Source organism: Thunnus thynnus, chromosome 9 (genome assembly GCF_963924715.1).
Source record: "Thunnus thynnus chromosome 9, fThuThy2.1, whole genome shotgun sequence".
NCBI lineage: Eukaryota > Metazoa > Chordata > Actinopteri > Scombriformes > Scombridae > Thunnus > Thunnus thynnus.
In genome coordinates, this window is record NC_089525.1 from 3,720,612 (window position 1) to 3,745,900 (window position 25,289).

The 25,289-nt window shown below is 54.2% G+C and overlaps 50 non-coding genes across 50 annotated transcripts; all 50 read left to right on the forward strand.

The window, feature by feature from the left end:
• Window positions 1-250: 250 nt before the first annotated feature.
• LOC137190216 (U5 spliceosomal RNA) lies at window positions 251-367 on the forward strand. Its single transcript, XR_010930046.1, has one exon. It is a non-coding gene; the product is annotated as a U5 spliceosomal RNA (small nuclear RNA).
• Window positions 368-542: 175 nt separating this feature from the next.
• Window positions 543-733, forward strand: LOC137190116 (U2 spliceosomal RNA). Its single transcript, XR_010929954.1, has one exon. It is a non-coding gene; the product is annotated as a U2 spliceosomal RNA (small nuclear RNA).
• A 525-nt stretch (window positions 734-1,258) lies between these two features.
• Window positions 1,259-1,375, forward strand: LOC137190292 (U5 spliceosomal RNA). Its single transcript, XR_010930121.1, has one exon. It is a non-coding gene; the product is annotated as a U5 spliceosomal RNA (small nuclear RNA).
• Window positions 1,376-1,550: 175 nt separating this feature from the next.
• On the forward strand, window positions 1,551-1,741 carry LOC137190108 (U2 spliceosomal RNA). Its single transcript, XR_010929946.1, has one exon. It is a non-coding gene; the product is annotated as a U2 spliceosomal RNA (small nuclear RNA).
• Window positions 1,742-2,266: 525 nt separating this feature from the next.
• Window positions 2,267-2,383, forward strand: LOC137190217 (U5 spliceosomal RNA). Its single transcript, XR_010930048.1, has one exon. It is a non-coding gene; the product is annotated as a U5 spliceosomal RNA (small nuclear RNA).
• Window positions 2,384-2,558: 175 nt separating this feature from the next.
• On the forward strand, window positions 2,559-2,749 carry LOC137190109 (U2 spliceosomal RNA). Its single transcript, XR_010929947.1, has one exon. It is a non-coding gene; the product is annotated as a U2 spliceosomal RNA (small nuclear RNA).
• Window positions 2,750-3,274: 525 nt separating this feature from the next.
• On the forward strand, window positions 3,275-3,391 carry LOC137190218 (U5 spliceosomal RNA). The gene has a single exon (XR_010930049.1). It is a non-coding gene; the product is annotated as a U5 spliceosomal RNA (small nuclear RNA).
• A 175-nt stretch (window positions 3,392-3,566) lies between these two features.
• LOC137190040 (U2 spliceosomal RNA) lies at window positions 3,567-3,757 on the forward strand. The gene has a single exon (XR_010929878.1). It is a non-coding gene; the product is annotated as a U2 spliceosomal RNA (small nuclear RNA).
• A 525-nt stretch (window positions 3,758-4,282) lies between these two features.
• LOC137190219 (U5 spliceosomal RNA) lies at window positions 4,283-4,399 on the forward strand. Its single transcript, XR_010930050.1, has one exon. It is a non-coding gene; the product is annotated as a U5 spliceosomal RNA (small nuclear RNA).
• Window positions 4,400-4,574: 175 nt separating this feature from the next.
• Window positions 4,575-4,765, forward strand: LOC137190041 (U2 spliceosomal RNA). Its single transcript, XR_010929879.1, has one exon. It is a non-coding gene; the product is annotated as a U2 spliceosomal RNA (small nuclear RNA).
• Window positions 4,766-5,299: 534 nt separating this feature from the next.
• Window positions 5,300-5,416, forward strand: LOC137190221 (U5 spliceosomal RNA). Its single transcript, XR_010930052.1, has one exon. It is a non-coding gene; the product is annotated as a U5 spliceosomal RNA (small nuclear RNA).
• Window positions 5,417-5,591: 175 nt separating this feature from the next.
• Window positions 5,592-5,782, forward strand: LOC137190042 (U2 spliceosomal RNA). Its single transcript, XR_010929880.1, has one exon. It is a non-coding gene; the product is annotated as a U2 spliceosomal RNA (small nuclear RNA).
• A 525-nt stretch (window positions 5,783-6,307) lies between these two features.
• LOC137190223 (U5 spliceosomal RNA) lies at window positions 6,308-6,424 on the forward strand. Its single transcript, XR_010930053.1, has one exon. It is a non-coding gene; the product is annotated as a U5 spliceosomal RNA (small nuclear RNA).
• Window positions 6,425-6,599: 175 nt separating this feature from the next.
• On the forward strand, window positions 6,600-6,790 carry LOC137190043 (U2 spliceosomal RNA). Its single transcript, XR_010929882.1, has one exon. It is a non-coding gene; the product is annotated as a U2 spliceosomal RNA (small nuclear RNA).
• Window positions 6,791-7,324: 534 nt separating this feature from the next.
• LOC137190224 (U5 spliceosomal RNA) lies at window positions 7,325-7,441 on the forward strand. The gene has a single exon (XR_010930054.1). It is a non-coding gene; the product is annotated as a U5 spliceosomal RNA (small nuclear RNA).
• A 175-nt stretch (window positions 7,442-7,616) lies between these two features.
• Window positions 7,617-7,807, forward strand: LOC137190044 (U2 spliceosomal RNA). The gene has a single exon (XR_010929883.1). It is a non-coding gene; the product is annotated as a U2 spliceosomal RNA (small nuclear RNA).
• Window positions 7,808-8,341: 534 nt separating this feature from the next.
• Window positions 8,342-8,458, forward strand: LOC137190275 (U5 spliceosomal RNA). The gene has a single exon (XR_010930105.1). It is a non-coding gene; the product is annotated as a U5 spliceosomal RNA (small nuclear RNA).
• Window positions 8,459-8,633: 175 nt separating this feature from the next.
• Window positions 8,634-8,824, forward strand: LOC137190046 (U2 spliceosomal RNA). Its single transcript, XR_010929885.1, has one exon. It is a non-coding gene; the product is annotated as a U2 spliceosomal RNA (small nuclear RNA).
• Window positions 8,825-9,349: 525 nt separating this feature from the next.
• LOC137190225 (U5 spliceosomal RNA) lies at window positions 9,350-9,466 on the forward strand. Its single transcript, XR_010930055.1, has one exon. It is a non-coding gene; the product is annotated as a U5 spliceosomal RNA (small nuclear RNA).
• Window positions 9,467-9,641: 175 nt separating this feature from the next.
• LOC137190047 (U2 spliceosomal RNA) lies at window positions 9,642-9,832 on the forward strand. Its single transcript, XR_010929886.1, has one exon. It is a non-coding gene; the product is annotated as a U2 spliceosomal RNA (small nuclear RNA).
• A 534-nt stretch (window positions 9,833-10,366) lies between these two features.
• Window positions 10,367-10,483, forward strand: LOC137190226 (U5 spliceosomal RNA). The gene has a single exon (XR_010930056.1). It is a non-coding gene; the product is annotated as a U5 spliceosomal RNA (small nuclear RNA).
• A 175-nt stretch (window positions 10,484-10,658) lies between these two features.
• On the forward strand, window positions 10,659-10,849 carry LOC137190048 (U2 spliceosomal RNA). The gene has a single exon (XR_010929888.1). It is a non-coding gene; the product is annotated as a U2 spliceosomal RNA (small nuclear RNA).
• A 534-nt stretch (window positions 10,850-11,383) lies between these two features.
• LOC137190227 (U5 spliceosomal RNA) lies at window positions 11,384-11,500 on the forward strand. Its single transcript, XR_010930057.1, has one exon. It is a non-coding gene; the product is annotated as a U5 spliceosomal RNA (small nuclear RNA).
• Window positions 11,501-11,675: 175 nt separating this feature from the next.
• On the forward strand, window positions 11,676-11,866 carry LOC137190049 (U2 spliceosomal RNA). Its single transcript, XR_010929889.1, has one exon. It is a non-coding gene; the product is annotated as a U2 spliceosomal RNA (small nuclear RNA).
• Window positions 11,867-12,400: 534 nt separating this feature from the next.
• On the forward strand, window positions 12,401-12,517 carry LOC137190228 (U5 spliceosomal RNA). The gene has a single exon (XR_010930058.1). It is a non-coding gene; the product is annotated as a U5 spliceosomal RNA (small nuclear RNA).
• Window positions 12,518-12,692: 175 nt separating this feature from the next.
• On the forward strand, window positions 12,693-12,883 carry LOC137190050 (U2 spliceosomal RNA). The gene has a single exon (XR_010929890.1). It is a non-coding gene; the product is annotated as a U2 spliceosomal RNA (small nuclear RNA).
• A 525-nt stretch (window positions 12,884-13,408) lies between these two features.
• LOC137190229 (U5 spliceosomal RNA) lies at window positions 13,409-13,525 on the forward strand. The gene has a single exon (XR_010930059.1). It is a non-coding gene; the product is annotated as a U5 spliceosomal RNA (small nuclear RNA).
• A 175-nt stretch (window positions 13,526-13,700) lies between these two features.
• On the forward strand, window positions 13,701-13,891 carry LOC137190051 (U2 spliceosomal RNA). Its single transcript, XR_010929891.1, has one exon. It is a non-coding gene; the product is annotated as a U2 spliceosomal RNA (small nuclear RNA).
• Window positions 13,892-14,425: 534 nt separating this feature from the next.
• On the forward strand, window positions 14,426-14,542 carry LOC137190230 (U5 spliceosomal RNA). The gene has a single exon (XR_010930060.1). It is a non-coding gene; the product is annotated as a U5 spliceosomal RNA (small nuclear RNA).
• A 175-nt stretch (window positions 14,543-14,717) lies between these two features.
• On the forward strand, window positions 14,718-14,908 carry LOC137190052 (U2 spliceosomal RNA). Its single transcript, XR_010929892.1, has one exon. It is a non-coding gene; the product is annotated as a U2 spliceosomal RNA (small nuclear RNA).
• Window positions 14,909-15,442: 534 nt separating this feature from the next.
• On the forward strand, window positions 15,443-15,559 carry LOC137190231 (U5 spliceosomal RNA). The gene has a single exon (XR_010930061.1). It is a non-coding gene; the product is annotated as a U5 spliceosomal RNA (small nuclear RNA).
• A 176-nt stretch (window positions 15,560-15,735) lies between these two features.
• On the forward strand, window positions 15,736-15,926 carry LOC137190054 (U2 spliceosomal RNA). The gene has a single exon (XR_010929893.1). It is a non-coding gene; the product is annotated as a U2 spliceosomal RNA (small nuclear RNA).
• A 525-nt stretch (window positions 15,927-16,451) lies between these two features.
• Window positions 16,452-16,568, forward strand: LOC137190233 (U5 spliceosomal RNA). Its single transcript, XR_010930063.1, has one exon. It is a non-coding gene; the product is annotated as a U5 spliceosomal RNA (small nuclear RNA).
• Window positions 16,569-16,743: 175 nt separating this feature from the next.
• LOC137190055 (U2 spliceosomal RNA) lies at window positions 16,744-16,934 on the forward strand. The gene has a single exon (XR_010929894.1). It is a non-coding gene; the product is annotated as a U2 spliceosomal RNA (small nuclear RNA).
• A 525-nt stretch (window positions 16,935-17,459) lies between these two features.
• Window positions 17,460-17,576, forward strand: LOC137190234 (U5 spliceosomal RNA). The gene has a single exon (XR_010930064.1). It is a non-coding gene; the product is annotated as a U5 spliceosomal RNA (small nuclear RNA).
• Window positions 17,577-17,751: 175 nt separating this feature from the next.
• LOC137190056 (U2 spliceosomal RNA) lies at window positions 17,752-17,942 on the forward strand. The gene has a single exon (XR_010929895.1). It is a non-coding gene; the product is annotated as a U2 spliceosomal RNA (small nuclear RNA).
• A 534-nt stretch (window positions 17,943-18,476) lies between these two features.
• LOC137190235 (U5 spliceosomal RNA) lies at window positions 18,477-18,593 on the forward strand. The gene has a single exon (XR_010930065.1). It is a non-coding gene; the product is annotated as a U5 spliceosomal RNA (small nuclear RNA).
• Window positions 18,594-18,768: 175 nt separating this feature from the next.
• Window positions 18,769-18,959, forward strand: LOC137190058 (U2 spliceosomal RNA). The gene has a single exon (XR_010929897.1). It is a non-coding gene; the product is annotated as a U2 spliceosomal RNA (small nuclear RNA).
• Window positions 18,960-19,493: 534 nt separating this feature from the next.
• LOC137190236 (U5 spliceosomal RNA) lies at window positions 19,494-19,610 on the forward strand. The gene has a single exon (XR_010930066.1). It is a non-coding gene; the product is annotated as a U5 spliceosomal RNA (small nuclear RNA).
• A 176-nt stretch (window positions 19,611-19,786) lies between these two features.
• On the forward strand, window positions 19,787-19,977 carry LOC137190059 (U2 spliceosomal RNA). Its single transcript, XR_010929898.1, has one exon. It is a non-coding gene; the product is annotated as a U2 spliceosomal RNA (small nuclear RNA).
• Window positions 19,978-20,502: 525 nt separating this feature from the next.
• LOC137190237 (U5 spliceosomal RNA) lies at window positions 20,503-20,619 on the forward strand. Its single transcript, XR_010930067.1, has one exon. It is a non-coding gene; the product is annotated as a U5 spliceosomal RNA (small nuclear RNA).
• Window positions 20,620-20,794: 175 nt separating this feature from the next.
• On the forward strand, window positions 20,795-20,985 carry LOC137190060 (U2 spliceosomal RNA). Its single transcript, XR_010929899.1, has one exon. It is a non-coding gene; the product is annotated as a U2 spliceosomal RNA (small nuclear RNA).
• Window positions 20,986-21,519: 534 nt separating this feature from the next.
• LOC137190238 (U5 spliceosomal RNA) lies at window positions 21,520-21,636 on the forward strand. The gene has a single exon (XR_010930068.1). It is a non-coding gene; the product is annotated as a U5 spliceosomal RNA (small nuclear RNA).
• Window positions 21,637-21,811: 175 nt separating this feature from the next.
• LOC137190099 (U2 spliceosomal RNA) lies at window positions 21,812-22,002 on the forward strand. The gene has a single exon (XR_010929937.1). It is a non-coding gene; the product is annotated as a U2 spliceosomal RNA (small nuclear RNA).
• A 534-nt stretch (window positions 22,003-22,536) lies between these two features.
• On the forward strand, window positions 22,537-22,653 carry LOC137190239 (U5 spliceosomal RNA). The gene has a single exon (XR_010930069.1). It is a non-coding gene; the product is annotated as a U5 spliceosomal RNA (small nuclear RNA).
• Window positions 22,654-22,828: 175 nt separating this feature from the next.
• Window positions 22,829-23,019, forward strand: LOC137190061 (U2 spliceosomal RNA). The gene has a single exon (XR_010929900.1). It is a non-coding gene; the product is annotated as a U2 spliceosomal RNA (small nuclear RNA).
• Window positions 23,020-23,553: 534 nt separating this feature from the next.
• LOC137190240 (U5 spliceosomal RNA) lies at window positions 23,554-23,670 on the forward strand. The gene has a single exon (XR_010930070.1). It is a non-coding gene; the product is annotated as a U5 spliceosomal RNA (small nuclear RNA).
• Window positions 23,671-23,845: 175 nt separating this feature from the next.
• Window positions 23,846-24,036, forward strand: LOC137190019 (U2 spliceosomal RNA). The gene has a single exon (XR_010929858.1). It is a non-coding gene; the product is annotated as a U2 spliceosomal RNA (small nuclear RNA).
• A 525-nt stretch (window positions 24,037-24,561) lies between these two features.
• LOC137190303 (U5 spliceosomal RNA) lies at window positions 24,562-24,678 on the forward strand. Its single transcript, XR_010930131.1, has one exon. It is a non-coding gene; the product is annotated as a U5 spliceosomal RNA (small nuclear RNA).
• A 175-nt stretch (window positions 24,679-24,853) lies between these two features.
• On the forward strand, window positions 24,854-25,044 carry LOC137190062 (U2 spliceosomal RNA). The gene has a single exon (XR_010929901.1). It is a non-coding gene; the product is annotated as a U2 spliceosomal RNA (small nuclear RNA).
• Window positions 25,045-25,289: the final 245 nt, after the last annotated feature.

Sequence of the window (25,289 nt, forward strand, 5' to 3'; positions counted from 1 at the left end):
GGATCTGCGCTGCGTCTTCCCTGCTGGAGCCATGGAGCGCATGCGGGCGCCTGAGTATTTCTGTGTTTTGGTAGCCTGCGTCTGACAGCCAGTCCTTAATATGTCAGAATTTGCGATCGGATAGAGCCCGTGATGGGGGAAACGGGTGTGGCCTGGGATTTGGTACGCGGCAAGCCAAGGGAGCCTCACCGTGAGGGTGGTGACTGGGACGACTGGGGTCTTTCGGCTGCTGTTGAGGAGCGGGCCGTACTTACTCTGGTTTCTCTTCATAACGTACAAGTCTTTCGCCTTTTACTAAAGACTTCCGTGGAGAGGAACACCCACGAGTTAAACCTATTTTTGGCAGGCTTTGCAGTTCGGCAGAGCCTCGTGTGTTTGTGAAAAGCCAAGCAGCTGTCCTCAACGAGGCGTGCGGCTGCGTCAAGGAGCACCTGGGCGGAGCCGCTAAGCAGAAGTCGTTCTTGGAGCCGTTTGAAACGACTGCGCCGCGACGAGCGAGACCTGTGCAGGAGGGCACCGCGGGCGGCAGACCGCAAGGGTTCATCGCTTCTCGGCCTTTTGGCTAAGATCAAGTGTAGTATCTGTTCTTATCAGTTTAATATCTGATATGTCCTCTATACGGGGACCAAGTATTAAACGGATTTTTAGCACCTGGAGCTGAAAGAGGGGCTTGCTCCGTTCACTCCACGCATCGACCCGGTATTGTAGTGCCGCCGGGAACGGTGCACCCTTCTCTTTGCTTTGTGGAAAGCCAAGTGCTCGGAGGAAAGCGGCAGGGCTCAGCGTGCAAGCTGTCACTGTCGTCAGTCAAAGCGGATGGCAGCAGCGTTTATGGCTTGGGAGAGTGGAAAAGCAGCCTTTATGACGCTCCCCATCTCAAATGAGCGTATATATGTCAGCTATGACAACTGGGGCAAAAGTGCAGCGTACAACGTGAGATTTGCACGTCTGGTTGACAGACAAACATGACAAAGAGGGAAAGTCGCCGATAGGTCCAAAATACCCCTTGGATCTGCGCTGCGTCTTCCCTGCTGGAGCCATGGAGCGCATGCGGGCGCCTGAGTATTTCTGTGTTTTGGTAGCCTGCGTCTGACAGCCAGTCCTTAATATGTCAGAATTTGAGATCGGATAGAGCCCGTGATGGGGGAAACGGGTGTGGCCTGGGATTTGGTACGCGGCAAGCCAAGGGAGCCTCACCGTGAGGGTGGTGACTGGGACGACTGGGGTCTTTCGGCTGCTGTTGAGGAGCGGGCCGTACTTACTCTGGTTTCTTTTCATAACGTACAAGTCTTTCGCCTTTTACTAAAGACTTCCGTGGAGAGGAACACCCACGAGTTAAACCTATTTTTGGCAGGCTTTGCAGTTCGGCAGAGCCTCGTGTGTTTGTGAAAAGCCAAGCAGCTGTCCTCAACGAGGCGTGCGGCTGCGTCAAGGAGCACCTGGGCGGAGCCGCTAAGCAGAAGTCGTTCTTGGAGCCGTTTGAAACGACTGCGCCGCGAAGAGCGAGACCTGTGCAGGAGGGCACCGCGGGCGGCAGACCGCAAGGGTTCATCGCTTCTCGGCCTTTTGGCTAAGATCAAGTGTAGTATCTGTTCTTATCAGTTTAATATCTGATATGTCCTCTATACGGGGACCAAGTATTAAACGGATTTTTAGCACCTGGAGCTGAAAGAGGGGCTTGCTCCGTTCACTCCACGCATCGACCCGGTATTGCAGTGCCGCCGGGAACGGTGCACCCTTCTCTTTGCTTTGTGGAAAGCCAAGTGCTCGGAGGAAAGCGGCAGGGCTCAGCGTGCAAGCTGTCACTGTCGTCAGTCAAAGCGGATGGCAGCAGCGTTTATGGCTTGGGAGAGTGGAAAAGCAGCCTTTATGACGCTCCCCATCTCAAATGAGCGTATATATGTCAGCTATGACAACTGGGGCAAAAGTGCAGCGTACAACGTGACATTTGCACGTCTGGTTGACAGACAAACATGACAAAGAGGGAAAGTCGCCGATAGGTCCAAAATACCCCTTGGATCTGCGCTGCGTCTTCCCTGCTGGAGCCATGGAGCGCATGCGGGCGCCTGAGTATTTCTGTGTTTTGGTAGCCTGCGTCTGACAGCCAGTCCTTAATATGTCAGAATTTGCGATCGGATAGAGCCCGTGATGGGGGAAACGGGTGTGGCCTGGGATTTGGTACGCGGCAAGCCAAGGGAGCCTCACCGTGAGGGTGGTGACTGGGACGACTGGGGTCTTTCGGCTGCTGTTGAGGAGCGGGCCGTACTTACTCTGGTTTCTCTTCATAACGTACAAGTCTTTCGCCTTTTACTAAAGACTTCCGTGGAGAGGAACACCCACGAGTTAAACCTATTTTTGGCAGGCTTTGCAGTTCGGCAGAGCCTCGTGTGTTTGTGAAAAGCCAAGCAGCTGTCCTCAACGAGGCGTGCGGCTGCGTCAAGGAGCACCTGGGCGGAGCCGCTAAGCAGAAGTCGTTCTTGGAGCCGTTTGAAACGACTGCGCCGCGAAGAGCGAGACCTGTGCAGGAGGGCACCGCGGGCGGCAGACCGCAAGGGTTCATCGCTTCTCGGCCTTTTGGCTAAGATCAAGTGTAGTATCTGTTCTTATCAGTTTAATATCTGATATGTCCTCTATACGGGGACCAAGTATTAAACGGATTTTTAGCACCTGGAGCTGAAAGAGGGGCTTGCTCCGTTCACTCCACGCATCGACCCGGTATTGCAGTGCCGCCGGGAACGGTGCACCCTTCTCTTTGCTTTGTGGAAAGCCAAGTGCTCGGAGGAAAGCGGCAGGGCTCAGCGTGCAAGCTGTCACTGTCGTCAGTCAAAGCGGATGGCAGCAGCGTTTATGGCTTGGGAGAGTGGAAAAGCAGCCTTTATGACGCTCCCCATCTCAAATGAGCGTATATATGTCAGCTATGACAACTGGGGCAAAAGTGCAGCGTACAACGTGAGATTTGCACGTCTGGTTGACAGACAAACATGACAAAGAGGGAAAGTCGCCGATAGGTCCAAAATACCCCTTGGATCTGCGCTGCGTCTTCCCTGCTGGAGCCATGGAGCGCATGCGGGCGCCTGAGTATTTCTGTGTTTTGGTAGCCTGCGTCTGACAGCCAGTCCTTAATATGTCAGAATTTGCGATCGGATAGAGCCCGTGATGGGGGAAACGGGTGTGGCCTGGGATTTGGTACGCGGCAAGCCAAGGGAGCCTCACCGTGAGGGTGGTGACTGGGACGACTGGGGTCTTTCGGCTGCTGTTGAGGAGCGGGCCGTACTTACTCTGGTTTCTCTTCATAACGTACAAGTCTTTCGCCTTTTACTAAAGACTTCCGTGGAGAGGAACACCCACGAGTTAAACCTATTTTTGGCAGGCTTTGCAGTTCGGCAGAGCCTCGTGTGTTTGTGAAAAGCCAAGCAGCTGTCCTCAACGAGGCGTGCGGCTGCGTCAAGGAGCACCTGGGCGGAGCCGCTAAGCAGAAGTCGTTCTTGGAGCCGTTTGAAACGACTGCGCCGCGACGAGCGAGACCTGTGCAGGAGGGCACCGCGGGCGGCAGACCGCAAGGGTTCATCGCTTCTCGGCCTTTTGGCTAAGATCAAGTGTAGTATCTGTTCTTATCAGTTTAATATCTGATATGTCCTCTATACGGGGACAAAGTATTAAACGGATTTTTAGCACCTGGAGCTGAAAGAGGGGCTTGCTCCGTTCACTCCACGCATCGACCCGGTATTGCAGTGCCGCCGGGAACGGTGCACCCTTCTGTTTGCTTTGTGGAAAGCCAAGTGCTCGGAGGAAAGCGGCAGGGCTCAGCGTGCAAGCTGTCACTGTCGTCAGTCAAAGCGGATGGCAGCAGCGTTTATGGCTTGGGAGAGTGGAAAAGCAGCCTTTATGACGCTCCCCATCTCAAATGAGCGTATATATGTCAGCTATGACAACTGGGGCAAAAGTGCAGCGTACAACGTGAGATTTGCACGTCTGGTTGACAGACAAACATGACAAAGAGGGAAAGTCGCCGATAGGTCCAAAATACCCCTTGGATCTGCGCTGCGTCTTCCCTGCTGGAGCCATGGAGCGCATGCGGGCGCCTGAGTATTTCTGTGTTTTGGTAGCCTGCGTCTGACAGCCAGTCCTTAATATGTCAGAATTTGCGATCGGATAGAGCCCGTGATGGGGGAAACGGGTGTGGCCTGGGATTTGGTACGCGGCAAGCCAAGGGAGCCTCACCGTGAGGGTGGTGACTGGGACGACTGGGGTCTTTCGGCTGCTGTTGAGGAGCGGGCCGTACTTACTCTGGTTTCTCTTCATAACGTACAAGTCTTTCGCCTTTTACTAAAGACTTCCGTGGAGAGGAACACCCACGAGTTAAACCTATTTTTGGCAGGCTTTGCAGTTCGGCAGAGCCTCGTGTGTTTGTGAAAAGCCAAGCAGCTGTCCTCAACGAGGCGTGCGGCTGCGTCAAGGAGCACCTGGGCGGAGCCGCTAAGCAGAAGTCGTTCTTGGAGCCGTTTGAAACGACTGCGCCGCGACGAGCGAGACCTGTGCAGGAGGGCACCGCGGGCGGCAGACCGCAAGGGTTAATCGCTTCTCGGCCTTTTGGCTAAGATCAAGTGTAGTATCTGTTCTTATCAGTTTAATATCTGATATGTCCTCTATACGGGGACAAAGTATTAAACGGATTTTTAGCACCTGGAGCTGAAAGAGGGGCTTGCTCCGTTCACTCCACGCATCGACCCGGTATTGCAGTGCCGCCGGGAACGGTGCACCCTTCTCTTTGCTTTGTGGAAAGCCAAGTGCTCGGAGGAAAGCGGCAGGGCTCAGCGTGCAAGCTGTCACTGTCGTCAGTCAAAACGGATGGCAGCAGCGTTTATGGCTTGGGAGAGTGGAAAAGCAGCCTTTATGACGCTCCCCATCTCAAATGAGCGTATATATGTCAGCTATGACAACTGGGGCAAAAGTGCAGCGTACAACGTGAGATTTGCACGTCTGGTTGACAGACAAACATGACAAAGAGGGAAAGTCGCCGTGCGCTGCGATAGGTCCAAAATACCCCTTGGATCTGCGCTGCGTCTTCCCTGCTGGAGCCATGGAGCGCATGCGGGCGCCTGAGTATTTCTGTGTTTTGGTAGCCTGCGTCTGACAGCCAGTCCTTAATATGTCAGAATTTGCGATCGGATAGAGCCCGTGATGGGGGAAACGGGTGTGGCCTGGGATTTGGTACGCGGCAAGCCAAGGGAGCCTCACCGTGAGGGTGGTGACTGGGACGACTGGGGTCTTTCGGCTGCTGTTGAGGAGCGGGCCGTACTTACTCTGGTTTCTCTTCATAACGTACAAGTCTTTCGCCTTTTACTAAAGACTTCCGTGGAGAGGAACACCCACGAGTTAAACCTATTTTTGGCAGGCTTTGCAGTTCGGCAGAGCCTCGTGTGTTTGTGAAAAGCCAAGCAGCTGTCCTCAACGAGGCGTGCGGCTGCGTCAAGGAGCACCTGGGCGGAGCCGCTAAGCAGAAGTCGTTCTTGGAGCCGTTTGAAACGACTGCGCCGCGACGAGCGAGACCTGTGCAGGAGGGCACCGCGGGCGGCAGACCGCAAGGGTTCATCGCTTCTCGGCCTTTTGGCTAAGATCAAGTGTAGTATCTGTTCTTATCAGTTTAATATCTGATATGTCCTCTATACGGGGACAAAGTATTAAACGGATTTTTAGCACCTGGAGCTGAAAGAGGGGCTTGCTCCGTTCACTCCACGCATCGACCCGGTATTGCAGTGCCGCCGGGAACGGTGCACCCTTCTCTTTGCTTTGTGGAAAGCCAAGTGCTCGGAGGAAAGCGGCAGGGCTCAGCGTGCAAGCTGTCACTGTCGTCAGTCAAAACGGATGGCAGCAGCGTTTATGGCTTGGGAGAGTGGAAAAGCAGCCTTTATGACGCTCCCCATCTCAAATGAGCGTATATATGTCAGCTATGACAACTGGGGCAAAAGTGCAGCGTACAACGTGAGATTTGCACGTCTGGTTGACAGACAAACATGACAAAGAGGGAAAGTCGCCGATAGGTCCAAAATACCCCTTGGATCTGCGCTGCGTCTTCCCTGCTGGAGCCATGGAGCGCATGCGGGCGCCTGAGTATTTCTGTGTTTTGGTAGCCTGCGTCTGACAGCCAGTCCTTAATATGTCAGAATTTGCGATCGGATAGAGCCCGTGATGGGGGAAACGGGTGTGGCCTGGGATTTGGTACGCGGCAAGCCAAGGGAGCCTCACCGTGAGGGTGGTGACTGGGACGACTGGGGTCTTTCGGCTGCTGTTGAGGAGCGGGCCGTACTTACTCTGGTTTCTCTTCATAACGTACAAGTCTTTCGCCTTTTACTAAAGACTTCCGTGGAGAGGAACACCCACGAGTTAAACCTATTTTTGGCAGGCTTTGCAGTTCGGCAGAGCCTCGTGTGTTTGTGAAAAGCCAAGCAGCTGTCCTCAACGAGGCGTGCGGCTGCGTCAAGGAGCACCTGGGCGGAGCCGCTAAGCAGAAGTCGTTCTTGGAGCCGTTTGAAACGACTGCGCCGCGACGAGCGAGACCTGTGCAGGAGGGCACCGCGGGCGGCAGACCGCAAGGGTTCATCGCTTCTCGGCCTTTTGGCTAAGATCAAGTGTAGTATCTGTTCTTATCAGTTTAATATCTGATATGTCCTCTATACGGGGACAAAGTATTAAACGGATTTTTAGCACCTGGAGCTGAAAGAGGGGCTTGCTCCGTTCACTCCACGCATCGACCCGGTATTGCAGTGCCGCCGGGAACGGTGCACCCTTCTCTTTGCTTTGTGGAAAGCCAAGTGCTCGGAGGAAAGCGGCAGGGCTCAGCGTGCAAGCTGTCACTGTCGTCAGTCAAAACGGATGGCAGCAGCGTTTATGGCTTGGGAGAGTGGAAAAGCAGCCTTTATGACGCTCCCCATCTCAAATGAGCGTATATATGTCAGCTATGACAACTGGGGCAAAAGTGCAGCGTACAACGTGAGATTTGCACGTCTGGTTGACAGACAAACATGACAAAGAGGGAAAGTCGCCGTGCGCTGCGATAGGTCCAAAATACCCCTTGGATCTGCGCTGCGTCTTCCCTGCTGGAGCCATGGAGCGCATGCGGGCGCCTGAGTATTTCTGTGTTTTGGTAGCCTGCGTCTGACAGCCAGTCCTTAATATGTCAGAATTTGCGATCGGATAGAGCCCGTGATGGGGGAAACGGGTGTGGCCTGGGATTTGGTACGCGGCAAGCCAAGGGAGCCTCACCGTGAGGGTGGTGACTGGGACGACTGGGGTCTTTCGGCTGCTGTTGAGGAGCGGGCCGTACTTACTCTGGTTTCTCTTCATAACGTACAAGTCTTTCGCCTTTTACTAAAGACTTCCGTGGAGAGGAACACCCACGAGTTAAACCTATTTTTGGCAGGCTTTGCAGTTCGGCAGAGCCTCGTGTGTTTGTGAAAAGCCAAGCAGCTGTCCTCAACGAGGCGTGCGGCTGCGTCAAGGAGCACCTGGGCGGAGCCGCTAAGCAGAAGTCGTTCTTGGAGCCGTTTGAAACGACTGCGCCGCGACGAGCGAGACCTGTGCAGGAGGGCACCGCGGGCGGCAGACCGCAAGGGTTCATCGCTTCTCGGCCTTTTGGCTAAGATCAAGTGTAGTATCTGTTCTTATCAGTTTAATATCTGATATGTCCTCTATACGGGGACAAAGTATTAAACGGATTTTTAGCACCTGGAGCTGAAAGAGGGGCTTGCTCCGTTCACTCCACGCATCGACCCGGTATTGCAGTGCCGCCGGGAACGGTGCACCCTTCTCTTTGCTTTGTGGAAAGCCAAGTGCTCGGAGGAAAGCGGCAGGGCTCAGCGTGCAAGCTGTCACTGTCGTCAGTCAAAACGGATGGCAGCAGCGTTTATGGCTTGGGAGAGTGGAAAAGCAGCCTTTATGACGCTCCCCATCTCAAATGAGCGTATATATGTCAGCTATGACAACTGGGGCAAAAGTGCAGCGTACAACGTGAGATTTGCACGTCTGGTTGACAGACAAACATGACAAAGAGGGAAAGTCGCCGTGCGCTGCGATAGGTCCAAAATACCCCTTGGATCTGCGCTGCGTCTTCCCTGCTGGAGCCATGGAGCGCATGCGGGCGCCTGAGTATTTCTGTGTTTTGGTAGCCTGCGTCTGACAGCCAGTCCTTAATATGTCAGAATTTGCGATCGGATAGAGCCCGTGATGGGGGAAACGGGTGTGGCCTGGGATTTGGTACGCGGCAAGCCAAGGGAGCCTCACCGTGAGGGTGGTGACTGGGACGACTGGGGTCTTTCGGCTGCTGTTGAGGAGCGGGCCGTACTTACTCTGGTTTCTCTTCATAACGTACAAGTCTTTCGCCTTTTACCAAAGACTTCCGTGGAGAGGAACACCCACGAGTTAAACCTATTTTTGGCAGGCTTTGCAGTTCGGCAGAGCCTCGTGTGTTTGTGAAAAGCCAAGCAGCTGTCCTCAACGAGGCGTGCGGCTGCGTCAAGGAGCACCTGGGCGGAGCCGCTAAGCAGAAGTCGTTCTTGGAGCCGTTTGAAACGACTGCGCCGCGACGAGCGAGACCTGTGCAGGAGGGCACCGCGGGCGGCAGACCGCAAGGGTTCATCGCTTCTCGGCCTTTTGGCTAAGATCAAGTGTAGTATCTGTTCTTATCAGTTTAATATCTGATATGTCCTCTATACGGGGACAAAGTATTAAACGGATTTTTAGCACCTGGAGCTGAAAGAGGGGCTTGCTCCGTTCACTCCACGCATCGACCCGGTATTGCAGTGCCGCCGGGAACGGTGCACCCTTCTCTTTGCTTTGTGGAAAGCCAAGTGCTCGGAGGAAAGCGGCAGGGCTCAGCGTGCAAGCTGTCACTGTCGTCAGTCAAAACGGATGGCAGCAGCGTTTATGGCTTGGGAGAGTGGAAAAGCAGCCTTTATGACGCTCCCCATCTCAAATGAGCGTATATATGTCAGCTATGACAACTGGGGCAAAAGTGCAGCGTACAACGTGAGATTTGCACGTCTGGTTGACAGACAAACATGACAAAGAGGGAAAGTCGCCGATAGGTCCAAAATACCCCTTGGATCTGCGCTGCGTCTTCCCTGCTGGAGCCATGGAGCGCATGCGGGCGCCTGAGTATTTCTGTGTTTTGGTAGCCTGCGTCTGACAGCCAGTCCTTAATATGTCAGAATTTGCGATCGGATAGAGCCCGTGATGGGGGAAACGGGTGTGGCCTGGGATTTGGTACGCGGCAAGCCAAGGGAGCCTCACCGTGAGGGTGGTGACTGGGACGACTGGGGTCTTTCGGCTGCTGTTGAGGAGCGGGCCGTACTTACTCTGGTTTCTCTTCATAACGTACAAGTCTTTCGCCTTTTACTAAAGACTTCCGTGGAGAGGAACACCCACGAGTTAAACCTATTTTTGGCAGGCTTTGCAGTTCGGCAGAGCCTCGTGTGTTTGTGAAAAGCCAAGCAGCTGTCCTCAACGAGGCGTGCGGCTGCGTCAAGGAGCACCTGGGCGGAGCCGCTAAGCAGAAGTCGTTCTTGGAGCCGTTTGAAACGACTGCGCCGCGACGAGCGAGACCTGTGCAGGAGGGCACCGCGGGCGGCAGACCGCAAGGGTTCATCGCTTCTCGGCCTTTTGGCTAAGATCAAGTGTAGTATCTGTTCTTATCAGTTTAATATCTGATATGTCCTCTATACGGGGACAAAGTATTAAACGGATTTTTAGCACCTGGAGCTGAAAGAGGGGCTTGCTCCGTTCACTCCACGCATCGACCCGGTATTGCAGTGCCGCCGGGAACGGTGCACCCTTCTCTTTGCTTTGTGGAAAGCCAAGTGCTCGGAGGAAAGCGGCAGGGCTCAGCGTGCAAGCTGTCACTGTCGTCAGTCAAAACGGATGGCAGCAGCGTTTATGGCTTGGGAGAGTGGAAAAGCAGCCTTTATGACGCTCCCCATCTCAAATGAGCGTATATATGTCAGCTATGACAACTGGGGCAAAAGTGCAGCGTACAACGTGAGATTTGCACGTCTGGTTGACAGACAAACATGACAAAGAGGGAAAGTCGCCGTGCGCTGCGATAGGTCCAAAATACCCCTTGGATCTGCGCTGCGTCTTCCCTGCTGGAGCCATGGAGCGCATGCGGGCGCCTGAGTATTTCTGTGTTTTGGTAGCCTGCGTCTGACAGCCAGTCCTTAATATGTCAGAATTTGCGATCGGATAGAGCCCGTGATGGGGGAAACGGGTGTGGCCTGGGATTTGGTACGCGGCAAGCCAAGGGAGCCTCACCGTGAGGGTGGTGACTGGGACGACTGGGGTCTTTCGGCTGCTGTTGAGGAGCGGGCCGTACTTACTCTGGTTTCTCTTCATAACGTACAAGTCTTTCGCCTTTTACTAAAGACTTCCGTGGAGAGGAACACCCACGAGTTAAACCTATTTTTGGCAGGCTTTGCAGTTCGGCAGAGCCTCGTGTGTTTGTGAAAAGCCAAGCAGCTGTCCTCAACGAGGCGTGCGGCTGCGTCAAGGAGCACCTGGGCGGAGCCGCTAAGCAGAAGTCGTTCTTGGAGCCGTTTGAAACGACTGCGCCGCGACGAGCGAGACCTGTGCAGGAGGGCACCGCGGGCGGCAGACCGCAAGGGTTCATCGCTTCTCGGCCTTTTGGCTAAGATCAAGTGTAGTATCTGTTCTTATCAGTTTAATATCTGATATGTCCTCTATACGGGGACAAAGTATTAAACGGATTTTTAGCACCTGGAGCTGAAAGAGGGGCTTGCTCCGTTCACTCCACGCATCGACCCGGTATTGCAGTGCCGCCGGGAACGGTGCACCCTTCTCTTTGCTTTGTGGAAAGCCAAGTGCTCGGAGGAAAGCGGCAGGGCTCAGCGTGCAAGCTGTCACTGTCGTCAGTCAAAACGGATGGCAGCAGCGTTTATGGCTTGGGAGAGTGGAAAAGCAGCCTTTATGACGCTCCCCATCTCAAATGAGCGTATATATGTCAGCTATGACAACTGGGGCAAAAGTGCAGCGTACAACGTGAGATTTGCACGTCTGGTTGACAGACAAACATGACAAAGAGGGAAAGTCGCCGTGCGCTGCGATAGGTCCAAAATACCCCTTGGATCTGCGCTGCGTCTTCCCTGCTGGAGCCATGGAGCGCATGCGGGCGCCTGAGTATTTCTGTGTTTTGGTAGCCTGCGTCTGACAGCCAGTCCTTAATATGTCAGAATTTGCGATCGGATAGAGCCCGTGATGGGGGAAACGGGTGTGGCCTGGGATTTGGTACGCGGCAAGCCAAGGGAGCCTCACCGTGAGGGTGGTGACTGGGACGACTGGGCTCTTTCGGCTGCTGTTGAGGAGCGGGCCGTACTTACTCTGGTTTCTCTTCATAACGTACAAGTCTTTCGCCTTTTACTAAAGACTTCCGTGGAGAGGAACACCCACGAGTTAAACCTATTTTTGGCAGGCTTTGCAGTTCGGCAGAGCCTCGTGTGTTTGTGAAAAGCCAAGCAGCTGTCCTCAACGAGGCGTGCGGCTGCGTCAAGGAGCACCTGGGCGGAGCCGCTAAGCAGAAGTCGTTCTTGGAGCCGTTTGAAACGACTGCGCCGCGACGAGCGAGACCTGTGCAGGAGGGCACCGCGGGCGGCAGACCGCAAGGGTTCATCGCTTCTCGGCCTTTTGGCTAAGATCAAGTGTAGTATCTGTTCTTATCAGTTTAATATCTGATATGTCCTCTATACGGGGACAAAGTATTAAACGGATTTTTAGCACCTGGAGCTGAAAGAGGGGCTTGCTCCGTTCACTCCACGCATCGACCCGGTATTGCAGTGCCGCCGGGAACGGTGCACCCTTCTCTTTGCTTTGTGGAAAGCCAAGTGCTCGGAGGAAAGCGGCAGGGCTCAGCGTGCAAGCTGTCACTGTCGTCAGTCAAAACGGATGGCAGCAGCGTTTATGGCTTGGGAGAGTGGAAAAGCAGCCTTTATGACGCTCCCCATCTCAAATGAGCGTATATATGTCAGCTATGACAACTGGGGCAAAAGTGCAGCGTACAACGTGAGATTTGCACGTCTGGTTGACAGACAAACATGACAAAGAGGGAAAGTCGCCGTGCGCTGCGATAGGTCCAAAATACCCCTTGGATCTGCGCTGCGTCTTCCCTGCTGGAGCCATGGAGCGCATGCGGGCGCCTGAGTATTTCTGTGTTTTGGTAGCCTGCGTCTGACAGCCAGTCCTTAATATGTCAGAATTTGCGATCGGATAGAGCCCGTGATGGGGGAAACGGGTGTGGCCTGGGATTTGGTACGCGGCAAGCCAAGGGAGCCTCACCGTGAGGGTGGTGACTGGGACGACTGGGGTCTTTCGGCTGCTGTTGAGGAGCGGGCCGTACTTACTCTGGTTTCTCTTCATAACGTACAAGTCTTTCGCCTTTTACTAAAGACTTCCGTGGAGAGGAACACCCACGAGTTAAACCTATTTTTGGCAGGCTTTGCAGTTCGGCAGAGCCTCGTGTGTTTGTGAAAAGCCAAGCAGCTGTCCTCAACGAGGCGTGCGGCTGCGTCAAGGAGCACCTGGGCGGAGCCGCTAAGCAGAAGTCGTTCTTGGAGCCGTTTGAAACGACTGCGCCGCGACGAGCGAGACCTGTGCAGGAGGGCACCGCGGGCGGCAGACCGCAAGGGTTCATCGCTTCTCGGCCTTTTGGCTAAGATCAAGTGTAGTATCTGTTCTTATCAGTTTAATATCTGATATGTCCTCTATACGGGGACAAAGTATTAAACGGATTTTTAGCACCTGGAGCTGAAAGAGGGGCTTGCTCCGTTCACTCCACGCATCGACCCGGTATTGCAGTGCCGCCGGGAACGGTGCACCCTTCTCTTTGCTTTGTGGAAAGCCAAGTGCTCGGAGGAAAGCGGCAGGGCTCAGCGTGCAAGCTGTCACTGTCGTCAGTCAAAACGGATGGCAGCAGCGTTTATGGCTTGGGAGAGTGGAAAAGCAGCCTTTATGACGCTCCCCATCTCAAATGAGCGTATATATGTCAGCTATGACAACTGGGGCAAAAGTGCAGCGTACAACGTGAGATTTGCACGTCTGGTTGACAGACAAACATGACAAAGAGGGAAAGTCGCCGATAGGTCCAAAATACCCCTTGGATCTGCGCTGCGTCTTCCCTGCTGGAGCCATGGAGCGCATGCGGGCGCCTGAGTATTTCTGTGTTTTGGTAGCCTGCGTCTGACAGCCAGTCCTTAATATGTCAGAATTTGCGATCGGATAGAGCCCGTGATGGGGGAAACGGGTGTGGCCTGGGATTTGGTACGCGGCAAGCCAAGGGAGCCTCACCGTGAGGGTGGTGACTGGGACGACTGGGGTCTTTCGGCTGCTGTTGAGGAGCGGGCCGTACTTACTCTGGTTTCTCTTCATAACGTACAAGTCTTTCGCCTTTTACTAAAGACTTCCGTGGAGAGGAACACCCACGAGTTAAACCTATTTTTGGCAGGCTTTGCAGTTCGGCAGAGCCTCGTGTGTTTGTGAAAAGCCAAGCAGCTGTCCTCAACGAGGCGTGCGGCTGCGTCAAGGAGCACCTGGGCGGAGCCGCTAAGCAGAAGTCGTTCTTGGAGCCGTTTGAAACGACTGCGCCGCGACGAGCGAGACCTGTGCAGGAGGGCACCGCGGGCGGCAGACCGCAAGGGTTCATCGCTTCTCGGCCTTTTGGCTAAGATCAAGTGTAGTATCTGTTCTTATCAGTTTAATATCTGATATGTCCTCTATACGGGGACAAAGTATTAAACGGATTTTTAGCACCTGGAGCTGAAAGAGGGGCTTGCTCCGTTCACTCCACGCATCGACCCGGTATTGCAGTGCCGCCGGGAACGGTGCACCCTTCTCTTTGCTTTGTGGAAAGCCAAGTGCTCGGAGGAAAGCGGCAGGGCTCAGCGTGCAAGCTGTCACTGTCGTCAGTCAAAACGGATGGCAGCAGCGTTTATGGCTTGGGAGAGTGGAAAAGCAGCCTTTATGACGCTCCCCATCTCAAATGAGCGTATATATGTCAGCTATGACAACTGGGGCAAAAGTGCAGCGTACAACGTGAGATTTGCACGTCTGGTTGACAGACAAACATGACAAAGAGGGAAAGTCGCCGTGCGCTGCGATAGGTCCAAAATACCCCTTGGATCTGCGCTGCGTCTTCCCTGCTGGAGCCATGGAGCGCATGCGGGCGCCTGAGTATTTCTGTGTTTTGGTAGCCTGCGTCTGACAGCCAGTCCTTAATATGTCAGAATTTGCGATCGGATAGAGCCCGTGATGGGGGAAACGGGTGTGGCCTGGGATTTGGTACGCGGCAAGCCAAGGGAGCCTCACCGTGAGGGTGGTGACTGGGACGACTGGGGTCTTTCGGCTGCTGTTGAGGAGCGGGCCGTACTTACTCTGGTTTCTCTTCATAACGTACAAGTCTTTCGCCTTTTACTAAAGACTTCCGTGGAGAGGAACACCCACGAGTTAAACCTATTTTTGGCAGGCTTTGCAGTTCGGCAGAGCCTCGTGTGTTTGTGAAAAGCCAATCAGCTGTCCTCAACGAGGCGTGCGGCTGCGTCAAGGAGCACCTGGGCGGAGCCGCTAAGCAGAAGTCGTTCTTGGAGCCGTTTGAAACGACTGCGCCGCGACGAGCGAGACCTGTGCAGGAGGGCACCGCGGGCGGCAGACCGCAAGGGTTCATCGCTTCTCGGCCTTTTGGCTAAGATCAAGTGTAGTATCTGTTCTTATCAGTTTAATATCTGATATGTCCTCTATACGGGGACAAAGTATTAAACGGATTTTTAGCACCTGGAGCTGAAAGAGGGGCTTGCTCCGTTCACTCCACGCATCGACCCGGTATTGCAGTGCCGCCGGGAACGGTGCACCCTTCTCTTTGCTTTGTGGAAAGCCAAGTGCTCGGAGGAAAGCGGCAGGGCTCAGCGTGCAAGCTGTCACTGTCGTCAGTCAAAACGGATGGCAGCAGCGTTTATGGCTTGGGAGAGTGGAAAAGCAGCCTTTATGACGCTCCCCATCTCAAATGAGCGTATATATGTCAGCTATGACAACTGGGGCAAAAGTGCAGCGTACAACGTGAGATTTGCACGTCTGGTTGACAGACAAACATGACAAAGAGGGAAAGTCGCCGTGCGCTGCGATAGGTCCAAAATACCCCTTGGATCTGCGCTGCGTCTTCCCTGCTGGAGCCATGGAGCGCATGCGGGCGCCTGAGTATTTCTGTGTTTTGGTAGCCTGCGTCTGACAGCCAGTCCTTAATATGTCAGAATTTGCGATCGGATAGAGCCCGTGATGGGGGAAACGGGTGTGGCCTGGGATTTGGTACGCGGCAAGCCAAGGGAGCCTCACCGTGAGGGTGGTGACTGGGACGACTGGGCTCTTTCGGCTGCTGTTGAGGAGCGGGCCGTACTTACTCTGGTTTCTCTTCATAACGTACAAGTCTTTCGCCTTTTACTAAAGACTTCCGTGGAGAGGAACACCCACGAGTTAAACCTATTTTTGGCAGGCTTTGCAGTTCGGCAGAGCCTCGTGTGTTTGTGAAAAGCCAAGCAGCTGTCCTCAACGAGGCGTGCGGCTGCGTCAAGGAGCACCTGGGCGGAGCCGCTAAGCAGAAGTCGTTCTTGGAGCCCGTTTGAAACGACTGCGCCGCGACGAGCGAGACCTGTGCAGGAGGGCACTGCGGGCGGGAGACCGCAAGGGTTCATCGCTTCTCGGCCTTTTGGCTAAGATCAAGTGTAGTATCTGTTCTTATCAGTTTAATATCTGATATGTCCTCTATACGGGGACAAAGTATTAAACGGATTTTTAGCACCTGGAGCTGAAAGAGGGGCTTGCTCCGTTCACTCCACGCATCGACCCGGTATTGCAGTGCCGCCGGGAACGGTGCACCCTTCTCTTTGCTTTGTGGAAAGCCAAGTGCTCGGAGGAAAGCGGCAGGGCTCAGCGTGCAAGCTGTCACTGTCGTCAGTCAAAACGGATGGCAGCAGCGTTTATGGCTTGGGAGAGTGGAAAAGCAGCCTTTATGACGCTCCCCATCTCAAATGAGCGTATATATGTCAGCTATGACAACTGGGGCAAAAGTGCAGCGTACAACGTGAGATTTGCACGTCTGGTTGACAGACAAACATGACAAAGAGGGAAAGTCGCCGATAGGTCCAAAATACCCCTTGGATCTGCGCTGCGTCTTCCCTGCTGGAGACATGGAGCGCATGCGGGCGCCTGAGTATTTCTGTGTTTTGGTAGCCTGCGTCTGACAGCCAGTCCTTAATATGTCAGAATTTGCGATCGGATAGAGCCCGTGATGGGGGAAACGGGTGTGGCCTGGGATTTGGTACGCGGCAAGCCAAGGGAGCCTCACCGTGAGGATGGTGACTGGGACGACTGGGGTCTTTCGGCTGCTGTTGAGGAGCGGGCCGTACTTACTCTGGTTTCTCTTCATAACGTACAAGTCTTTCGCCTTTTACTAAAGACTTCCGTGGAGAGGAACACCCACGAGTTAAACCTATTTTTGGCAGGCTTTGCAGTTCGGCAGAGCCTCGTGTGTTTGTGAAAAGCCAAGCAGCTGTCCTCAACGAGGCGTGCGGCTGCGTCAAGGAGCACCTGGGCGGAGCCGCTAAGCAGAAGTCGTTCTTGGAGCCGTTTGAAACGACTGCGCCGCGACGAGCGAGACCTGTGCAGGAGGGCACCGCGGGCGGCAGACCGCAAGGGTTCATCGCTTCTCGGCCTTTTGGCTAAGATCAAGTGTAGTATCTGTTCTTATCAGTTTAATATCTGATATGTCCTCTATACGGGGACAAAGTATTAAACGGATTTTTAGCACCTGGAGCTGAAAGAGGGGCTTGCTCCGTTCACTCCACGCATCGACCCGGTATTGCAGTGCCGCCGGGAACGGTGCACCCTTCTCTTTGCTTTGTGGAAAGCCAAGTGCTCGGAGGAAAGCGGCAGGGCTCAGCGTGCAAGCTGTCACTGTCGTCAGTCAAAGCGGATGGCAGCAGCGTTTATGGCTTGGGAGAGTGGAAAAGCAGCCTTTATGACGCTCCCCATCTCAAATGAGCGTATATATGTCAGCTATGACAACTGGGGCAAAAGTGCAGCGTACAACGTGAGATTTGCACGTCTGGTTGACAGACAAACATGACAAAGAGGGAAAGTCGCCGATAGGTCCAAAATACCCCTTGGATCTGCGCTGCGTCTTCCCTGCTGGAGCCATGGAGCGCATGCGGGCGCCTGAGTATTTCTGTGTTTTGGTAGCCTGCGTCTGACAGCCAGTCCTTAATATGTCAGAATTTGCGATCGGATAGAGCCCGTGATGGGGGAAACGGGTGTGGCCTGGGATTTGGTACGCGGCAAGCCAAGGGAGCCTCACCGTGAGGGTGGTGACTGGGACGACTGGGGTCTTTCGGCTGCTGTTGAGGAGCGGGCCGTACTTACTCTGGTTTCTCTTCATAACGTACAAGTCTTTCGCCTTTTACTAAAGACTTCCGTGGAGAGGAACACCCACGAGTTAAACCTATTTTTGGCAGGCTTTGCAGTTCGGCAGAGCCTCGTGTGTTTGTGAAAAGCCAAGCAGCTGTCCTCAACGAGGCGTGCGGCTGCGTCAAGGAGCACCTGGGCGGAGCCGCTAAGCAGAAGTCGTTCTTGGAGCCGTTTGAAACGACTGCGCCGCGACGAGCGAGACCTGTGCAGGAGGGCACCGCGGGCGGCAGACCGCAAGGGTTCATCGCTTCTCGGCCTTTTGGCTAAGATCAAGTGTAGTATCTGTTCTTATCAGTTTAATATCTGATATGTCCTCTATACGGGGACAAAGTATTAAACGGATTTTTAGCACCTGGAGCTGAAAGAGGGGCTTGCTCCGTTCACTCCACGCATCGACCCGGTATTGCAGTGCCGCCGGGAACGGTGCACCCTTCTCTTTGCTTTGTGGAAAGCCAAGTGCTCGGAGGAAAGCGGCAGGGCTCAGCGTGCAAGCTGTCACTGTCGTCAGTCAAAACGGATGGCAGCAGCGTTTATGGCTTGGGAGAGTGGAAAAGCAGCCTTTATGACGCTCCCCATCTCAAATGAGCGTATATATGTCAGCTATGACAACTGGGGCAAAAGTGCAGCGTACAACGTGAGATTTGCACGTCTGGTTGACAGACAAACATGACAAAGAGGGAAAGTCGCCGTGCGCTGCGATAGGTCCAAAATACCCCTTGGATCTGCGCTGCGTCTTCCCTGCTGGAGCCATGGAGCGCATGCGGGCGCCTGAGTATTTCTGTGTTTTGGTAGCCTGCGTCTGACAGCCAGTCCTTAATATGTCAGAATTTGCGATCGGATAGAGCCCGTGATGGGGGAAACGGGTGTGGCCTGGGATTTGGTACGCGGCAAGCCAAGGGAGCCTCACCGTGAGGGTGGTGACTGGGACGACTGGGGTCTTTCGGCTGCTGTTGAGGAGCGGGCCGTACTTACTCTGGTTTCTCTTCATAACGTACAAGTCTTTCGCCTTTTACTAAAGACTTCCGTGGAGAGGAACACCCACGAGTTAAACCTATTTTTGGCAGGCTTTGCAGTTCGGCAGAGCCTCGTGTGTTTGTGAAAAGCCAATCAGCTGTCCTCAACGAGGCGTGCGGCTGCGTCAAGGAGCACCTGGGCGGAGCCGCTAAGCAGAAGTCGTTCTTGGAGCCGTTTGAAACGACTGCGCCGCGACGAGCGAGACCTGTGCAGGAGGGCACCGCGGGCGGCAGACCGCAAGGGTTCATCGCTTCTCGGCCTTTTGGCTAAGATCAAGTGTAGTATCTGTTCTTATCAGTTTAATATCTGATATGTCCTCTATACGGGGACAAAGTATTAAACGGATTTTTAGCACCTGGAGCTGAAAGAGGGGCTTGCTCCGTTCACTCCACGCATCGACCCGGTATTGCAGTGCCGCCGGGAACGGTGCACCCTTCTCTTTGCTTTGTGGAAAGCCAAGTGCTCGGAGGAAAGCGGCAGGGCTCAGCGTGCAAGCTGTCACTGTCGTCAGTCAAAACGGATGGCAGCAGCGTTTATGGCTTGGGAGAGTGGAAAAGCAGCCTTTATGACGCTCCCCATCTCAAATGAGCGTATATATGTCAGCTATGACAACTGGGGCAAAAGTGCAGCGTACAACGTGAGATTTGCACGTCTGGTTGACAGACAAACATGACAAAGAGGGAAAGTCGCCGTGCGCTGCGATAGGTCCAAAATACCCCTTGGATCTGCGCTGCGTCTTCCCTGCTGGAGCCATGGAGCGCATGCGGGCGCCTGAGTATTTCTGTGTTTTGGTAGCCTGCGTCTGACAGCCAGTCCTTAATATGTCAGAATTTGCGATCGGATAGAGCCCGTGATGGGGGAAACGGGTGTGGCCTGGGATTTGGTACGCGGCAAGCCAAGGGAGCCTCACCGTGAGGGTGGTGACTGGGACGACTGGGCTCTTTCGGCTGCTGTTGAGGAGCGGGCCGTACTTACTCTGGTTTCTCTTCATAACGTACAAGTCTTTCGCCTTTTACTAAAGACTTCCGTGGAGAGGAACACCCACGAGTTAAACCTATTTTTGGCAGGCTTTGCAGTTCGGCAGAGCCTCGTGTGTTTGTGAAAAGCCAAGCAGCTGTCCTCAACGAGGCGTGCGGCTGCGTCAAGGAGCACCTGGGCGGAGCCGCTAAGCAGAAGTCGTTCTTGGAGCCCGTTTGAAACGACTGCGCCGCGACGAGCGAGACCTGTGCAGGAGGGCACTGCGGGCGGGAGACCGCAAGGGTTCATCGCTTCTCGGCCTTTTGGCTAAGATCAAGTGTAGTATCTGTTCTTATCAGTTTAATATCTGATATGTCCTCTATACGGGGACAAAGTATTAAACGGATTTTTAGCACCTGGAGCTGAAAGAGGGGCTTGCTCCGTTCACTCCACGCATCGACCCGGTATTGCAGTGCCGCCGGGAACGGTGCACCCTTCTCTTTGCTTTGTGGAAAGCCAAGTGCTCGGAGGAAAGCGGCAGGGCTCAGCGTGCAAGCTGTCACTGTCGTCAGTCAAAACGGATGGCAGCAGCGTTTATGGCTTGGGAGAGTGGAAAAGCAGCCTTTATGACGCTCCCCATCTCAAATGAGCGTATATATGTCAGCTATGACAACTGGGGCAAAAGTGCAGCGTACAACGTGAGATTTGCACGTCTGGTTGACAGACAAACATGACAAAGAGGGAAAGTCGCCGATAGGTCCAAAATACCCCTTGGATCTGCGCTGCGTCTTCCCTGCTGGAGACATGGAGCGCATGCGGGCGCCTGAGTATTTCTGTGTTTTGGTAGCCTGCGTCTGACAGCCAGTCCTTAATATGTCAGAATTTGCGATCGGATAGAGCCCGTGATGGGGGAAACGGGTGTGGCCTGGGATTTGGTACGCGGCAAGCCAAGGGAGCCTCACCGTGAGGATGGTGACTGGGACGACTGGGGTCTTTCGGCTGCTGTTGAGGAGCGGGCCGTACTTACTCTGGTTTCTCTTCATAACGTACAAGTCTTTCGCCTTTTACTAAAGACTTCCGTGGAGAGGAACACCCACGAGTTAAACCTATTTTTGGCAGGCTTTGCAGTTCGGCAGAGCCTCGTGTGTTTGTGAAAAGCCAAGCAGCTGTCCTCAACGAGGCGTGCGGCTGCGTCAAGGAGCACCTGGGCGGAGCCGCTAAGCAGAAGTCGTTCTTGGAGCCGTTTGAAACGACTGCGCCGCGACGAGCGAGACCTGTGCAGGAGGGCACCGCGGGCGGCAGACCGCAAGGGTTCATCGCTTCTCGGCCTTTTGGCTAAGATCAAGTGTAGTATCTGTTCTTATCAGTTTAATATCTGATATGTCCTCTATACGGGGACAAAGTATTAAACGGATTTTTAGCACCTGGAGCTGAAAGAGGGGCTTGCTCCGTTCACTCCACGCATCGACCCGGTATTGCAGTGCCGCCGGGAACGGTGCACCCTTCTCTTTGCTTTGTGGAAAGCCAAGTGCTCGGAGGAAAGCGGCAGGGCTCAGCGTGCAAGCTGTCACTGTCGTCAGTCAAAGCGGATGGCAGCAGCGTTTATGGCTTGGGAGAGTGGAAAAGCAGCCTTTATGACGCTCCCCATCTCAAATGAGCGTATATATGTCAGCTATGACAACTGGGGCAAAAGTGCAGCGTACAACGTGAGATTTGCACGTCTGGTTGACAGACAAACATGACAAAGAGGGAAAGTCGCCGTGCGCTGCGATAGGTCCAAAATACCCCTTGGATCTGCGCTGCGTCTTCCCTGCTGGAGCCATGGAGCGCATGCGGGCGCCTGAGTATTTCTGTGTTTTGGTAGCCTGCGTCTGACAGCCAGTCCTTAATATGTCAGAATTTGCGATCGGATAGAGCCCGTGATGGGGGAAACGGGTGTGGCCTGGGATTTGGTACGCGGCAAGCCAAGGGAGCCTCACCGTGAGGGGGGTGACTGGGACGACTGGGGTCTTTCGGCTGCTGTTGAGGAGCGGGCCGTACTTACTCTGGTTTCTCTTCATAACGTACAAGTCTTTCGCCTTTTACTAAAGACTTCCGTGGAGAGGAACACCCACGAGTTAAACCTATTTTTGGCAGGCTTTGCAGTTCGGCAGAGCCTCGTGTGTTTGTGAAAAGCCAAGCAGCTGTCCTCAACGAGGCGTGCGGCTGCGTCAAGGAGCACCTGGGCGGAGCCGCTAAGCAGAAGTCGTTCTTGGAGCCGTTTGAAACGACTGCGCCGCGACGAGCGAGACCTGTGCAGGAGGGCACCCCGGGCGGCAGACCGCAAGGGTTCATCGCTTCTCGGCCTTTTGGCTAAGATCAAGTGTAGTATCTGTTCTTATCAGTTTAATATCTGATATGTCCTCTATACGGGGACAAAGTATTAAACGGATTTTTAGCACCTGGAGCTGAAAGAGGGGCTTGCTCCGTTCACTCCATGCATCGACCCGGTATTGCAGTGCCGCCGGGAACGGTGCACCCTTCTCTTTGCTTTGTGGAAAGCCAAGTGCTCGGAGGAAAGCGGCAGGGCTCAGCGTGCAAGCTGTCACTGTCGTCAGTCAAAACGGATGGCAGCAGCGTTTATGGCTTGGGAGAGTGGAAAAGCAGCCTTTATGACGCTCCCCATCTCAAATGAGCGTATATATGTCAGCTATGACAACTGGGGCAAAAGTGCAGCGTACAAAGTGAGATTTGCACGTCTGGTTGACAGACAAACATGACAAAGAGGGAAAGTCGCCGTGCGCTGCGATAGGTCCAAAATACCCCTTGGATCTGCGCTGCGTCTTCCCTGCTGGAGCCATGGAGCGCATGCGGGCGCCTGAGTATTTCTGTGTTTTGGTAGCCTGCGTCTGACAGCCAGTCCTTAATATGTCAGAATTTGCGATCGGATAGAGCCCGTGATGGGGGAAACGGGTGTGGCCTGGGATTTGGTACGCGGCAAGCCAAGGGAGCCTCACCGTGAGGGTGGTGACTGGGACGACTGGGGTCTTTCGGCTGCTGTTGAGGAGCGGGCCGTACTTACTCTGGTTTCTCTTCATAACGTACAAGTCTTTCGCCTTTTACTAAAGACTTCCGTGGAGAGGAACACCCACGAGTTAAACCTATTTTTGGCAGGCTTTGCAGTTCGGCAGAGCCTCGTGTGTTTGTGAAAAGCCAAGCAGCTGTCCTCAACGAGGCGTGCGGCTGTGTCAAGGAGCACCTGGGCGGAGCCGCTAAGCAGAAGTCGTTCTTGGAGCCGTTTGAAACGACTGCGCCGCGACGAGCGAGACCTGTGCAGGAGGGCACCCCGGGCGGCAGACCGCAAGGGTTCATCGCTTCTCGGCCTTTTGGCTAAGATCAAGTGTAGTATCTGTTCTTATCAGTTTAATATCTGATATGTCCTCTATACGGGGACAAAGTATTAAACGGATTTTTAGCACCTGGAGCTGAAAGAGGGGCTTGCTCCGTTCACTCCACGCATCGACCCGGTATTGCAGTGCCGCCGGGAACGGTGCACCCTTCTCTTTGCTTTGTGGAAAGCCAAGTGCTCGGAGGAAAGCGGCAGGGCTCAGCGTGCAAGCTGTCACTGTCGTCAGTCAAAACGGATGGCAGCAGCGTTTATGGCTTGGGAGAGTGGAAAAGCAGCCTTTATGACGCTCCCCATCTCAAATGAGCGTATATATGTCAGCTATGACAACTGGGGCAAAAGTGCAGCGTACAACGTGAGATTTGCACGTCTGGTTGACAGACAAACATGACAAAGAGGGAAAGTCGCCGTGCGCTGCGATAGGTCCAAAATACCCCTTGGATCTGCGCTGCGTCTTCCCTGCTGGAGCCATGGAGCGCATGCGGGCGCCTGAGTATTTCTGTGTTTTGGTAGCCTGCGTCTGACAGCCAGTCCTTAATATGTCAGAATTTGCGATCGGATAGAGCCCGTGATGGGGGAAACGGGTGTGGCCTGGGATTTGGTACGCGGCAAGCCAAGGGAGCCTCACCGTGAGGGTGGTGACTGGGACGACTGGGGTCTTTCGGCTGCTGTTGAGGAGCGGGCCGTACTTACTCTGGTTTCTCTTCATAACGTACAAGTCTTTCGCCTTTTACTAAAGACTTCCGTGGAGAGGAACACCCACGAGTTAAACCTATTTTTGGCAGGCTTTGCAGTTCGGCAGAGCCTCGTGTGTTTGTGAAAAGCCAAGCAGCTGTCCTCAACGAGGCGTGCGGCTGCGTCAAGGAGCACCTGGGCGGAGCCGCTAAGCAGAAGTCGTTCTTGGAGCCGTTTGAAACGACTGCGCCGCGACGAGCGAGACCTGTGCAGGAGGGCACCGCGGGCGGCAGACCGCAAGGGTTCATCGCTTCTCGGCCTTTTGGCTAAGATCAAGTGTAGTATCTGTTCTTATCAGTTTAATATCTGATATGTCCTCTATACGGGGACAAAGTATTAAACGGATTTTTAGCACCTGGAGCTAAAAGAGGGGCTTGCTCCGTTCACTCCACGCATCGACCCGGTATTGCAGTGCCGCCGGGAACGGTGCACCCTTCTCTTTGCTTTGTGGAAAGCCAAGTGCTCGGAGGAAAGCGGCAGGGCTCAGCGTGCAAGCTGTCACTGTCGTCAGTCAAAGCGGATGGCAGCAGCGTTTATGGCTTGGGAGAGTGGAAAAGCAGCCTTTATGACGCTCCCCATCTCAAATGAGCGTATATATGTCAGCTATGACAACTGGGGCAAAAGTGCAGCGTACAACGTGAGATTTGCACGTCTGGTTGACAGACAAACATGACAAAGAGGGAAAGTCGCCGATAGGTCCAAAATACCCCTTGGATCTGCGCTGCGTCTTCCCTGCTGGAGCCATGGAGCGCATGCGGGCGCCTGAGTATTTCTGTGTTTTGGTAGCCTGCGTCTGACAGCCAGTCCTTAATATGTCAGAATTTGCGATCGGATAGAGCCCGTGATGGGGGAAACGGGTGTGGCCTGGGATTTGGTACGCGGCAAGCCAAGGGAGCCTCACCGTGAGGGTGGTGACTGGGACGACTGGGGTCTTTCGGCTGCTGTTGAGGAGCGGGCCGTACTTACTCTGGTTTCTTTTCATAACGTACAAGTCTTTCGCCTCTTACTAAAGACTTCCGTGGAGAGGAACACCCACGAGTTAAACCTATTTTTGGCAGGCTTTGCAGTTCGGCAGAGCCTCGTGTGTTTGTGAAAAGCCAAGCAGCTGTCCTCAACGAGGCGTGCGGCTGCGTCAAGGAGCACCTGGGCGGAGCCGCTAAGCAGAAGTCGTTCTTGGAGCCGTTTGAAACGACTGCGCCGCGACGAGCGAGACCTGTGCAGGAGGGCACCGCGGGCGGCAGACCGCAAGGGTTCATCGCTTCTCGGCCTTTTGGCTAAGATCAAGTGTAGTATCTGTTCTTATCAGTTTAATATCTGATATGTCCTCTATACGGGGACAAAGTATTAAACGGATTTTTAGCACCTGGAGCTGAAAGAGGGGCTTGCTCCGTTCACTCCACGCATCGACCCGGTATTGCAGTGCCGCCGGGAACGGTGCACCCTTCTCTTTGCTTTGTGGAAAGCCAAGTGCTCGGAGGAAAGCGGCAGGGCTCAGCGTGCAAGCTGTCACTGTCGTCAGTCAAAGCGGATGGCAGCAGCGTTTATGGCTTGGGAGAGTGGAAAAGCAGCCTTTATGACGCTCCCCATCTCAAATGAGCGTATATATGTCAGCTATGACAACTGGGGCAAAAGTGCAGCGTACAACGTGAGATTTGCACGTCTGGTTGACAGACAAACATGACAAAGAGGG